Raw genomic sequence first — 11,077 nt, forward strand, 5'->3', positions numbered from 1 at the left:
GGCAGCGCGTCCGACCAATGGGGAGCCGGGAAGGGCGTGAATGGCGGGCCCGGGACAGAGCGGCTCGGTGCGTGCAGAGACAGCGAATCCAGCTGGGGCGGTGGGTCGCCCTCCTGTGGTCTAGAGGACCTGAGGCCCAGAAAGAGGGAGTGAGGGGTGTGCCCAGGGTGGAGGCAGGCCTGGGGTTCCAACGCTGGCCTTTGAGTCAAGAGTCAGAAACTTATCAAGAGACCCAAGCACTTTACAAGAAAGGGAACTTAAGTCCTTGCAACCCCGCTCAGTCTCAGTTTCCCCATCTGTACTGCACCTGCCTCCCAGGGTGACGTTTGTAATATTTAGACTCTGTGCTTGGGAATGGGGTTGAGAAAAAATCTCGGAATGAAATCCAAACTACTCCCAATTCATGTCGGCCTTTTTGATCTCTGTGACCTCATCCCTTACCGCGATCCCCCTGCTTACTCTGCTTCAGCCACCTCAGGGCCTTTGCACATGCTGTCTCCCGTGCCCAGAACCCCAGACCTTTTCTCAGCCAGCTCCTTCTTGTCATTCAAGGCTTTCCCTGAGCACCAGATGTCAGACGGCCACTCCATCAGGTCTCTGCTTTATTTTCTTCACAGCACTAATTCCAATCTGAAATTGGAAGTTTATGTTGCATTTTAAAAAGGTACCGGCATATTCATTTATTGTCGATCACCCCTACCTGTGCCCTGCCCCCCAAACCCCTTAAATGTTTATTTAACAGTTTATTCACTGCCGAATCCTCAGCACCTAGATGGGGCCTGACACATAGTAGGTGCTCAGTACATATTTGAGAATAAATGAGACAAGACCAGACATTAGGCAGAGATGAGCCAAGGTGCGAGGGAACTGGAGAGGCAGACACTGAGAAGATGGGGCTGGGAAAAAAGAAGAGAAGTTGGGGGTGTGGGAGAGTGTGAGGGGCACCTCTGGCAGAGGCAGAAGTGGGGGACATGCACCGGGGAGCCCTGTGAGGCCGTGGTCATAGGTGGGGGTCTGGGCTTGGTTCATGTTCCCAGGGGCTTCCAGGAGGGGAGTGGATGGGACAAGGGGTTCCTGGGGGTGTTTGCTGAGCTATCATGAAGGGGACCTCTGATTTGTCCCGGGGTGGGGGGGTGGGTTGGGCATCATGGGGAGCAGCTCCCCCAGCCCTCAGGGGTTCCCTGAGAGTGACGGGCACAAGGCACCTCCCACCTGCCCACCCAGTCCCCCTCAGGAGCCCAGAGCCCGTCCACTTCCTCCAGTGCATTCGGGGTAGGGGGCAGGCGGTTATAGAAATGTGAGGCCTGCCTCAGGTCTGGCTGGCCCCAAGCACAGTGGGATAGACCAGATGGCACTGAGGGACACTCTGGGGTGAGTGCAATGTCATCAAAGAGGTCGAGGGTGGAGGCATCCAGGGCGGCGAGACTTGGGCCGGGGCTGGCGCAGGGCTCCTCAGTGGGGGCCACAGCACAGGCCACCCCCAGGAAGGGGGACGGAGGCGGCGGGGGCGGCCTTCGGGGTGGCGGTCTCTGGGGAGGTGCCTTCTGAGACAGGATAGACAGGGCCAGGCGCTGGGTGGCAGCCTCAATGTTGGCAAACTGCCTGCAGAGAGACAGACATATGAGCTGTGTGGCCGTCAAGCATTCGCCTCCGGTCTGCCCTCCCGGGAGTGGTTTCCCTCTTCCTTTCCTCTCCATCTTTTTTCTCCGTGCTAGTCTCCCCGCCCCTGGGTCCATTTTCTTGAGTCTGACAATTTAGTTTTTCCAATCCCGTTCATAGGGGAGCCCTGAACGGCTGTGGGGTTTGTGCACTGCACAAGGCAGCAAGTCCAGTTCCGCTATAATGCACGTCTTTTGTCATTTACATCTATTATGGCCACATTCCAACATATAAAAGTGAAAAACGGGGGCGCCTGGGTGGCTCGTCGGTTAAGCGTCTGACTCTTGATTTCGACTCCGGTCACGCATGGTCTCACGGTTTGTGAGTTTGAGCCCTGCTTCCGGCTCTGTACTGACAGTTCAGAGCCTGCTTGGGATTCGCTCTCTCTGCCCGCCCCCGCCCCCCAGCCCCCACCCCCTGCTAGCTCTCTCTCTCTCTCAAAAAAAAGATAAACTTAGGGGGAAAAAAGTAAAAAACGTCAGAAGGAAAGGATGCCTTAACAAATGTTTTTCACACAAAGGCGCACTGTGGGCTGGGCGTGCACCTGTAACGCTGATGCCCCGTGAGTTCTACTTCCGGCAGAGCTCTTAAATCTGCCCACCTCTCGTCTCCACCAACTCTTGGTTCAAGTCGCCGGCATTTCCCACCTGGATGACTACAGCTGCCACTGCACTGGCCTCCCCCACCCAGCATTCCTATCCCTCAAGAACTATATGGATGGATCTGACAGCGATGGGCTCACTATCGTCCCCCTAAAATTCGTATGTTGGAGTTTTAACCCCCAGTACCTTAGAATGTGACTGTATTTGGAGACCCCTGAGGGTGGTCTCTAATCCAATGAGAGATTAGGGCCCGTAGAGGGAAGACCACGTGAAGACACAGGCCACCTACAAACCAAGGAGAGAGGCCTCACCCTGCCAGCACCTGGTCTCGGATTGGGTGAGAAAGTAAATTTCTGTTGTTTCAGCCGCCCAGCCTGTGGTGCTCGATTCTGGAAGGTCTAGCAGACTAACGCACAAGCATAATGTTGAGCAAAAGCAGTGAGACTTGCAATTAGTAGCTGCACGATTCCATTTAAAGGTCAAAGATGGGGTTCCCCCGGGGGCGCCTGGGTGGCTCAGTCAGTTAAGCGTCCAACTTTGGGTCAGGTCATGATCCCGTGGTCCATGAGTTCAAACCCCGAGCCAGGCTCTGTGCTGACAGCTCAGAGCCTGGAGCCTCAACCACCAGAGCCAGATTCTGTGTCTCCCTCTCTCTGCGCCCCACCCCCCCCCCCCATGCTCTGTCTGTCTCTCTCTCAAAAATAAACATTAAATTTTTTTTTTAAATGGGGTGACCCAATGACAGAGAAATCAGGATGGCAACTTCTGGGAAGGAGACACGATGAGGGCCTCCGGGGGCCAGAAGTACCCTGTTCCTGGATCTGAGTGTTGCTTACACGAGTGGGTTCCTTTTGGGAGCATTCATCAAGCTCTATGCTGACAATGTGTGCATTTCTTGTAGTTGTTTTTTTTTTCCTTTTTTTTTTTAAGTTTTGTTTATTTTTGAGAGACAGAGCACAAGTGGAGAGGGGCAGAGAGAGAAGGAGACACAGAATCCGAAGCAGGCTCCAGGCTCCGAGTTGTCAGCACGGGGTCCGACGCGGGGCTCCAACTCACGAACCGTGAGATGGTGACCTGAGCCGAAGCTGGACACTGTACTGACTGAGCCACCCAGCCCCCCCCCACCAAAGGTTTTATTTAAAAAATGAATCTGATGTTGTATGTTTCTGTGTACATGAAATGTCCACAATAGGCAAATCCCCAGAGACAGAAAGCAGATTGGTGTCTGTCAGGTTCTGGAGAAGGAGGGGTGGAGAGTGACTGCCTAGTACTACTAATGGGTACGGGATCTCCTTTGGGGGTGATGAAAATGTTCTGGAACCAGACAGAGGTAATCGGTCGCAAAACATTACGAACGTAGGAAACACCCACGAAGCGTACACTTTAAAATATTCGAAATGGTGAATTTCACGTCGTGTATATTTTACCACAAGAAAATAGGCTTGTAAATAAGTTAGTGAGAGCTGACGCTCTGGAACTGTCTCTGGAGCTAAGGAGGATAGTTCTACTCTGAGTGCCCCTGGGAAAAATTCAGAGAGGGCAGGTCAGGTTAAATGACAGAGAATGGGAGGGGCAGAAGGGGGAGTTGATGTGAACAAACTTAAGTATAAATGACATTTAGGGCCGAAGAGTCATGACGTCTGTGATTTACTACAGCTCTTTTAGGACGATAGGCGAAGGAAGTAGGCTAAGATGTCATCGGCAGTAAAGTCTCAGCAGTGGTACGTGAGTGGCAGCATTTCTCAAACTTGAGTGCCTGGCGGAACACCCGGAGGGCTGATGGGAACACAGGTCCTCGGGCCCCGGCACTTTGGGTTCTGCAGGCCCGGGGTGGCGTCCGAGAAGCTGCGTTTCTGGCACATCGCCACGCCATGCTGAGGTGCTGACGCTGCTGGTCTGGGGTCCAGATGCAGACCAGATGCCGCTGGTCTGCTGCATCAGACAACTGTCGTGACGTTTCTGTGGGCTGGAAATCCCTCACAACGAAAAGCCAAAAATCCATGTCCAGGGTGGGAGGGGGCTCCTGAGGGGGCAGGGCCTGAGGGGACCTGGGGGGGAGGAGGAGGACGTGGGTGGGAAGATGCTGAAGGTAGTTTGCCTCTGACCTGGATTTTCTCAGGGTGAGCCCGGGCGCTCAGGGGAATATACTCCATAGCTGCCTGTGCCGCCTCGTGGGTGGCCTGGGTCTCTGGGGAGTATGTGGCAGGGCCAGGCATGGGGGTGGGAATATCTGGGATGCTATAGGAGAGAAGCTGGCCCTGGGGAGCGGGGAAGCTGAGCTGGGGAGGGTAGAGGGGGGACCTGGGAGGTGAGAGACTGGCATTAGCACGGGGTCCAGACTGGGAGTGAGCAGGGAGCCCTCCAGGTTGGGGCTGCAGATGGGGAGGGGTCCTTGAAGTGGTTGACAAGGGGGGCTGGGGAGGAGTTAGAAGGCTCGCTCTGGGACGCAGGGCTGGACCGTGTTTGGGGAGATGCGTGTTTCCTCTTCGATAATGGGTTTGTAGAGTGGTGGTGGTGAACATTCTGGGCTGGTCAGGGCTGGGCATTCTGGTGGAAGGGGGTTTGCAGTATGGAGGCAGGAGTTGGGCTGGACGAGGCTCGTATTTGCTCCAATTTGGTTCCGAGACCTCCTGGGACAAGATTCTGGGCTGGCTGGGAGGAACAACCTACTCGCGGAAAAGCAGGTCCTTGGACGAGTAACTTCGTCTCTCTGTGCCTCAGTTTCCTCTTTGAAAAATGGGGATTATAATAACATCTACTTCCTGGGGTTACTATGGGGGATTAATGAGTTCCTATTCATTGCGAGTGAGTATTACCAGTTACCACTAAAGTACTTAGAACAAGCACCTGGCACATATGAGTGTTGATCACCACCATCATCACCATCATCACCATTATTATCACCACCATCACCATCACCATGATGACACTCCTTGTCTGCAACGTAAGGACAAAGTCAACCTACTGTGCAGGTCTCTTGGGAGCATTAAGTGACATATTATATGTCAAAGCCTTAGTGTGGTGTACCTGACACCTGAAAGTGCTCAAAAAATGGTCACTGTCACAGAGCGAGGAGAGAGCACAGGGTAGGGTGGGATGGGGCTGGGCGGGGTGTGAGAGCGGGGACAGGCTTGAGCAGAGAGAACTGAGGAGCTGAGGTTCCCATCTACACTCCCAGAGACGGCGAAGGACATTGCCCCACAAAGGGAACAGGATGGGCAAAGACCAAGAAGTTGGATGGTCAAGGGCTAAATGGGGAGCTCCTGTTTCTTTAGAACCTAATTCCCTCCCCCCTGTCCCCCTTTCACCCTATTCTAGCCACACTGGTCCTCAAACATTCCAGGGATGTTCCTGCCTCAGGGCCTTTGCACTTGCTGCCCCTTGCCTGGAATGCTCCTCCCGCAGACATCCACAGGTCTTATCCTCTGGCTTCAGTCAGGTCTTGGCTCTGTTGGCACCTTCTCAGCCGAGCCTTCCCTGACACCTTACCCAGTCCTTCCCCCACCCCCGCATGCCCTCCATAGCACTTATCACCTTATAACATGCCATATCATTTAAAAAAATTGAAGTGAAATTCACATAACTGAACCCCTTTACACGTGCAGTTCAGTGGCATTTTAGGACACTCACAGTGTGCAACTACCACCTCTAATTAGTTCCAGAACTTTTCGTCACCCCGGGAAGAATCCATGAACCCCCTGCCAATCACGCACCACCCCCACTTGCCTCCAGAGGTGCCTCCTCTGGCCCCGCTACCCCGCTTTCTGGCTCTGCCTGTTCTAGACATTTCACACAAGTGGAATCATACAACCAACAGGTGGCCTTTTGTGTCCGGCCTCTTTCACACGGGATCGATCAGCTTTCCAAGGTTGGTCCGTGTAGCGTCATACTGTCTCACTGACATTATGTGGCTGTCCCTTGCCGGCCACCTTCCTGCTGGAACACAAGCTCTATGAAGGCAGGGAATTTTGTCCGCCTTGCGCTAATGGATCTCGGGCCTGGCCCACGGTTTATGCTCAATAAATGCATCCTGAGTGTTGATTGCGTCCAGCCCTGGGGTCCCCTTCTCTGTGTTCTGTCTGAGCCTGGTCTCCCCGACTCTGAGGTGTCTGACGCCTCCCCCTCCCCCTCTGCCCATCTCCCACCCTCCACCCCTCCTCACCTGCAGATCTGGTTGTGCAGAAACCTCCTGTGGTTGGGCCTCCTTTTGGGGGGCCGGGTCCTCCGAGGGTGTAGGGCGCGCAGCACGTGGGCGGCTGCCCCACTCACGAAGGCACACAGCTCCCGAGGGCTGGGCTCAGAGCCCCCAGAGGCTGTGGGGGCCCCGGGGTGCATGGCTGGGGTGATCTAGAATAGCCCCTCCACAGTATCGCTGCTGGTCAGAAAGCTGCGTCCACATCTGAGGACAGAGGAGTAGCCGGGGCTGGGGGCTCGGGGCTGGGGAGGCAGACAGGAGGAGAGAGGGCTCTGGGCAGGGTAGGCCGACTCTGGCGGGGGGCCGCCGCTCTGGCTGGAGGAGACAGGGCCCCGAGAATTAGGGCAGGCCCTCCCTCCGGTGCCTCATCCCCACCTCCTGGAGGCTAGATGCTGAGCTTTGAGGAGCCCGTGGGTGGAGGCTGATATAGGAAGGTGAGGGGGGGCTTTATGTGTGCCCCCCAGGGGCCCAATTAGCACATAGCTGGACCTGGGATATGGGACAGGGCAGCATGGTGGGGGGCAGAGAAAGGCGCCTGGAGATAGCCAATTAAGCGGACAAAGGCCTCGTTAGGGAAGCGAGGCCAGGGGCTGAGTCAACCGGCAGCGATTAGCGTGGAGGACCTTTAATTGGAGGGGAGGGGAGGGGGCGGCAGGAGGCTTGGGTGCAGGCTGGGAGGGAGGGGGAGATGACCCCCCCGGAGGGCTGCCGGGAGCCTTCAGCTGTGGAGCCGAGGCTTGGGCGCCGACTCTGCCCACCTACCTCCAGACGCACCCGCCTGGGCCTCCCTGCCTCTCTGTGCCCCGGGCCCAACCTCCTGGGGAAACTGAGGCTCAGAGAGCGGGGCTTGCCTGTGCCCAAGGCCTCCAGCCAGCCGGAAGGGCTGGCTTCTGCGCAAGAGGGTTGTTCCCCAAACCCTGACCTTCCGCCAGAGCGGCTGGTGAGTAGGGGAGAGGGGAGGATACACGTGCTGGCCCAGCTGGTTGCTCAGGTGGGTGACGCTAGGGGACTGTTTTTGGCGCAGCTTGGCTGTGGCCGTGGGCGGGGAAGACAAAACATGGGTGTGTGCTTTCCCTTAAGGCGTTTTACTGAGGGACTGGGGGGCCCTTGGTATTCGGGGAGGCAGAGAACAGACTGGGGCATGGCGGGGTGGAGAGGCTGGCTCCGGCGGGGGGTGGGGGGGGTGGGGGTGGGAAGGGGGTCCTCTTGTCTCTGGAAGGGCGCTGGCCGGAGTGGGGGGGACCCTGGTCCGGGCCGGTGTGGGGATAGTGCTGCGGCGCTTGTTGTGAGGGGGCCGCGCGGAAGGTTCGCGTCGGGGGGCGTGCGGGTCACCTGTGGCTGCACACTCACACACACCCAGTGCCTCATAACCACGTGCACTGATTGTCTTGCACTCCTGGAGGTCAGAAGTCCGAGGCGGCTCTTACGAGCTGAAATCAAGGTGTTCCATCTGGAGGCGGCGGAGGGAGAATCCACCCGCCCCCTCCCCCCCCACCCCCCCACCCCCGTGACTTTTCCGGCTGCCAGAGGCACCCGAGACTTCTCCAGGCTCACGCTGCGAGTTGAGTGGCAGAGCCGGGACCCGGAGGTGGCTCAATGTGGGCCCGACAGCGTGTGTTTGCACGGCAGGTCTGCTGCAGGGCCAGCAGCAGGGGGTCAGCGCAGGGCTCCGACGGGGACCACCAGGCAGGCAGGCTGTGCCAGCAGCGGGCGGCCGCTTGGCCTCCCTCCTCAGTCTCTGTCTTGGCCTGGGCAAGTCGTGCGTGTGTGTTTGCCTGTGTGCGCACAGCCTGGACGCGCGTGTGGTGTTGTGGAATCGCCTGGAAGCTTTCCCGTCCTGTTACTTTCAGGCCCCGCGGGGAACGCAGAAGGTCGCTTGGCAAGGGGCTGTCAAGGGAGTGGACCCCCGGGTCTCTGGAGAATTGGAGGTCAGGGCTCAGGCTCAAGGACGGGCTGGCTCTGGCCTGGGGACGCGCCACCAGGGGGCGCCAACATCCCAGGCAGGGCCGGGAGGCCGTGCGGAAGCAGCCTCACCCTCACCCTTGGGCCCCCCTCCTCTTCTCTGGCGGTGGATAAGAGTCACCCACAGCTGGGGACTGGCTTCATCTGATGTTTGTTGAGGACCCGCCCTTCCCGCTATTACAAGGTATATACACAGGCTCCCTTCCCCTCGTCCCAGCCCTTGCAATTCGAGGCGGGTTATTTCATAAACATTTATTGAGCACCTACAGTAGACCGAGGATGTAGCAGTGAGCGAGACTAGCACAGTCTGTCCCTGGAGGAGTCTGGGAGTGAGATGCCGACAAACAAGAAAAGACCGGTTCAGGGTGTGCTGGACAGTAAGTTGGATGCTGGATGGGGGAAGCGTCCTGCTTCAGATGGAGAAGCCCTCTCTGAGAAGGTGACAATTGTCCTGCAACCTGAGCGGAAGAGGGGGCAGCCAGGAGCTTCCCAGGCAAAGGGCACAGGGCATGCAAAGGCCCTGAGGCAGGAGCAAGCTTGAATGAGGTGAGAGAGAGGGAAGGATAGGAGGAGGTGAAGTCAGAGAAGGGGCCAGGGGCCAGACCTGAAGGGCTTTGTAGGCCAAGTAGGAGTTGGGTTTTGAAGGTAAGGGTGACGAGGGCCGTGCTGAGTTCGATGTAGGGGTAGCGTCGAGACTTCAGGGCTCTGCCCAAAACTTCCTTTGCTGTCTTTACACCTAGAATGTGGAGACCCCACTCCTAAACCCCCCTCTAATATGGGGAGGGGGAAGCGAGAAGCTGAGATGTCAGGGCGAGGCCAGGAGCCCAGGCAAAACTTGTCTGTCCTTGCCCCCATTGTGCTCATCTCCCACTTCTCCACCTAGTCCCAGAGGGACTCTGGTTCCCTTAAAATTTATTGTGCAAGGGGCGCCTGGGTGGCTCAGTCGGTTAAGCGGCCGACTTCAGCTCAGGTCACGATCTCGCGGTCTGTGAGTTCGAGCCCCGCGTCGGGCTCTGTGCTGACGGCCTGGAGCCTGTTTCAGATGCTGTGTCTCCCTCTCTCTCTGCTCCTCCCCCGTTCATGCTCTGTCTCTCTCTGTCTCAAAAATAAATAACACGTAAAAAAAAATTAAAAAAAATAAAAATAAAATTTATTGTGAAAATGTACAGGTGGCAGGTTCCTGGTGTTTCCAAACCAGAACTCTGAGAGGCCAACACTATTATATTTATTTCCCATGTTTTCTTCTGAGAAGAGGGATGTTATGGGCTAAATTGTGTCTCCCCAAATTCATCCGTTGAAGTCCTAACCCCCATATCTCAAAATGTGACTGTGTTCAGAAATAAGGTCTTTATTTTTAAAAAATGTTTATTTTTGAGAGAGAGAGAGGTGGAGAGGGGCAGGGAGAGAGGGAGACAGAATCTGAAGCAGGCTCCAGGCTCTGAGCTGTCAGCACAGAGCCGGACGCGGGGCTCAAACTCACAGACTGTGAGATCATGACCTGAGCTGAAGTCGGACACTTAACCGACTGAGCCACCCAGGTGCCCCAGAGATAAGGTCTTTAAAGAGGTGATTAAGTTAAAATGAAGTCATATGTCTGAGCCTAATCCAATTTGCCTGGTGTCCTTATAAGAAGAGGAGATTTGGATACAGACAGGTGCAGGTAGACCATGTGAAGACACGAGGAGAAGACAGATGTCTACAAGCCAAGGACAGAGGCCTCAGGAGAAACCAACCCTGCCCACACCTTGATCTTGGACTTCTAGTCTCTAGAAACGTAAGAAAATAAATTTCTGTTGCTTAAGCCACCCAGCCTGTGGGACTTTGTTAGGGTGGCCTTAGCAAAGTAACACAGAAGTGTATTAGTTATCTATGCTGTGTAACAAACCCCCACAAATACCATGGCATGAAACAGTGTATACTAATTTTCTCCCAGTTTGCATGGGTCAGGAGTCCAGGCACCACGGCTCACTGGGTCCTCTGCTCAGGGCCTCTCGAGGCTGCAATCAAGATGTAGGCGGGGGCTGCAGTCTCATCTGGGGTTCGGGTCCTCTTCTAGGCTCACATGGAAGTATTCATTTCCTCACATCTATAGAATTCGTGGAGGTGGATGGCTTCAAGGCCAGCAGGAAAATCACTGATGTTTCGCATCTCTGACTTCTAGACCCAGTTTTCAAAAGCTTGCCTGATTATATCAGGCCCACCCAGAACAACCTTCCCGTGTTAGGGTTCTTCGGGGAAGCAAAACTAATAGGATCCATATCTACCTGTATCTATATCATCTATAGCTATATCTATAGCTATCTGTATCTATTCTATCTATACATACAGTCAGAGACACACAGAGATGTTATATATATTTTATATATAAAGAGATTTACTATAAGGTATTGGCTTGTGCCATTATGGAGGCTGAGAAGTCCCATGATCTGCCATCAGTGTGCTGGAGCCCAGGAAAGCCAGTGGTGTGGTTCCAAGTCTTAAGAACCAGACAGTCCATGGTGTGGATCCCAGGGTGGGTCTGAAGGTCTGAGAACCAGAAGCGCAGAGGGCCGGCAAAGATCAACGCTCCGGGCTCAGTCAGGTAGAGAGGGAATCCAACCTTCCTTCCGCCCTTTTGCTCTAGTCAGGACCCCCGTGGATTGGGTGATGCCCGCCCACC

Source organism: Lynx canadensis, chromosome E2 (genome assembly GCF_007474595.2).
Source record: "Lynx canadensis isolate LIC74 chromosome E2, mLynCan4.pri.v2, whole genome shotgun sequence".
Classification (NCBI taxonomy): Eukaryota; Metazoa; Chordata; class Mammalia; order Carnivora; family Felidae; genus Lynx; species Lynx canadensis.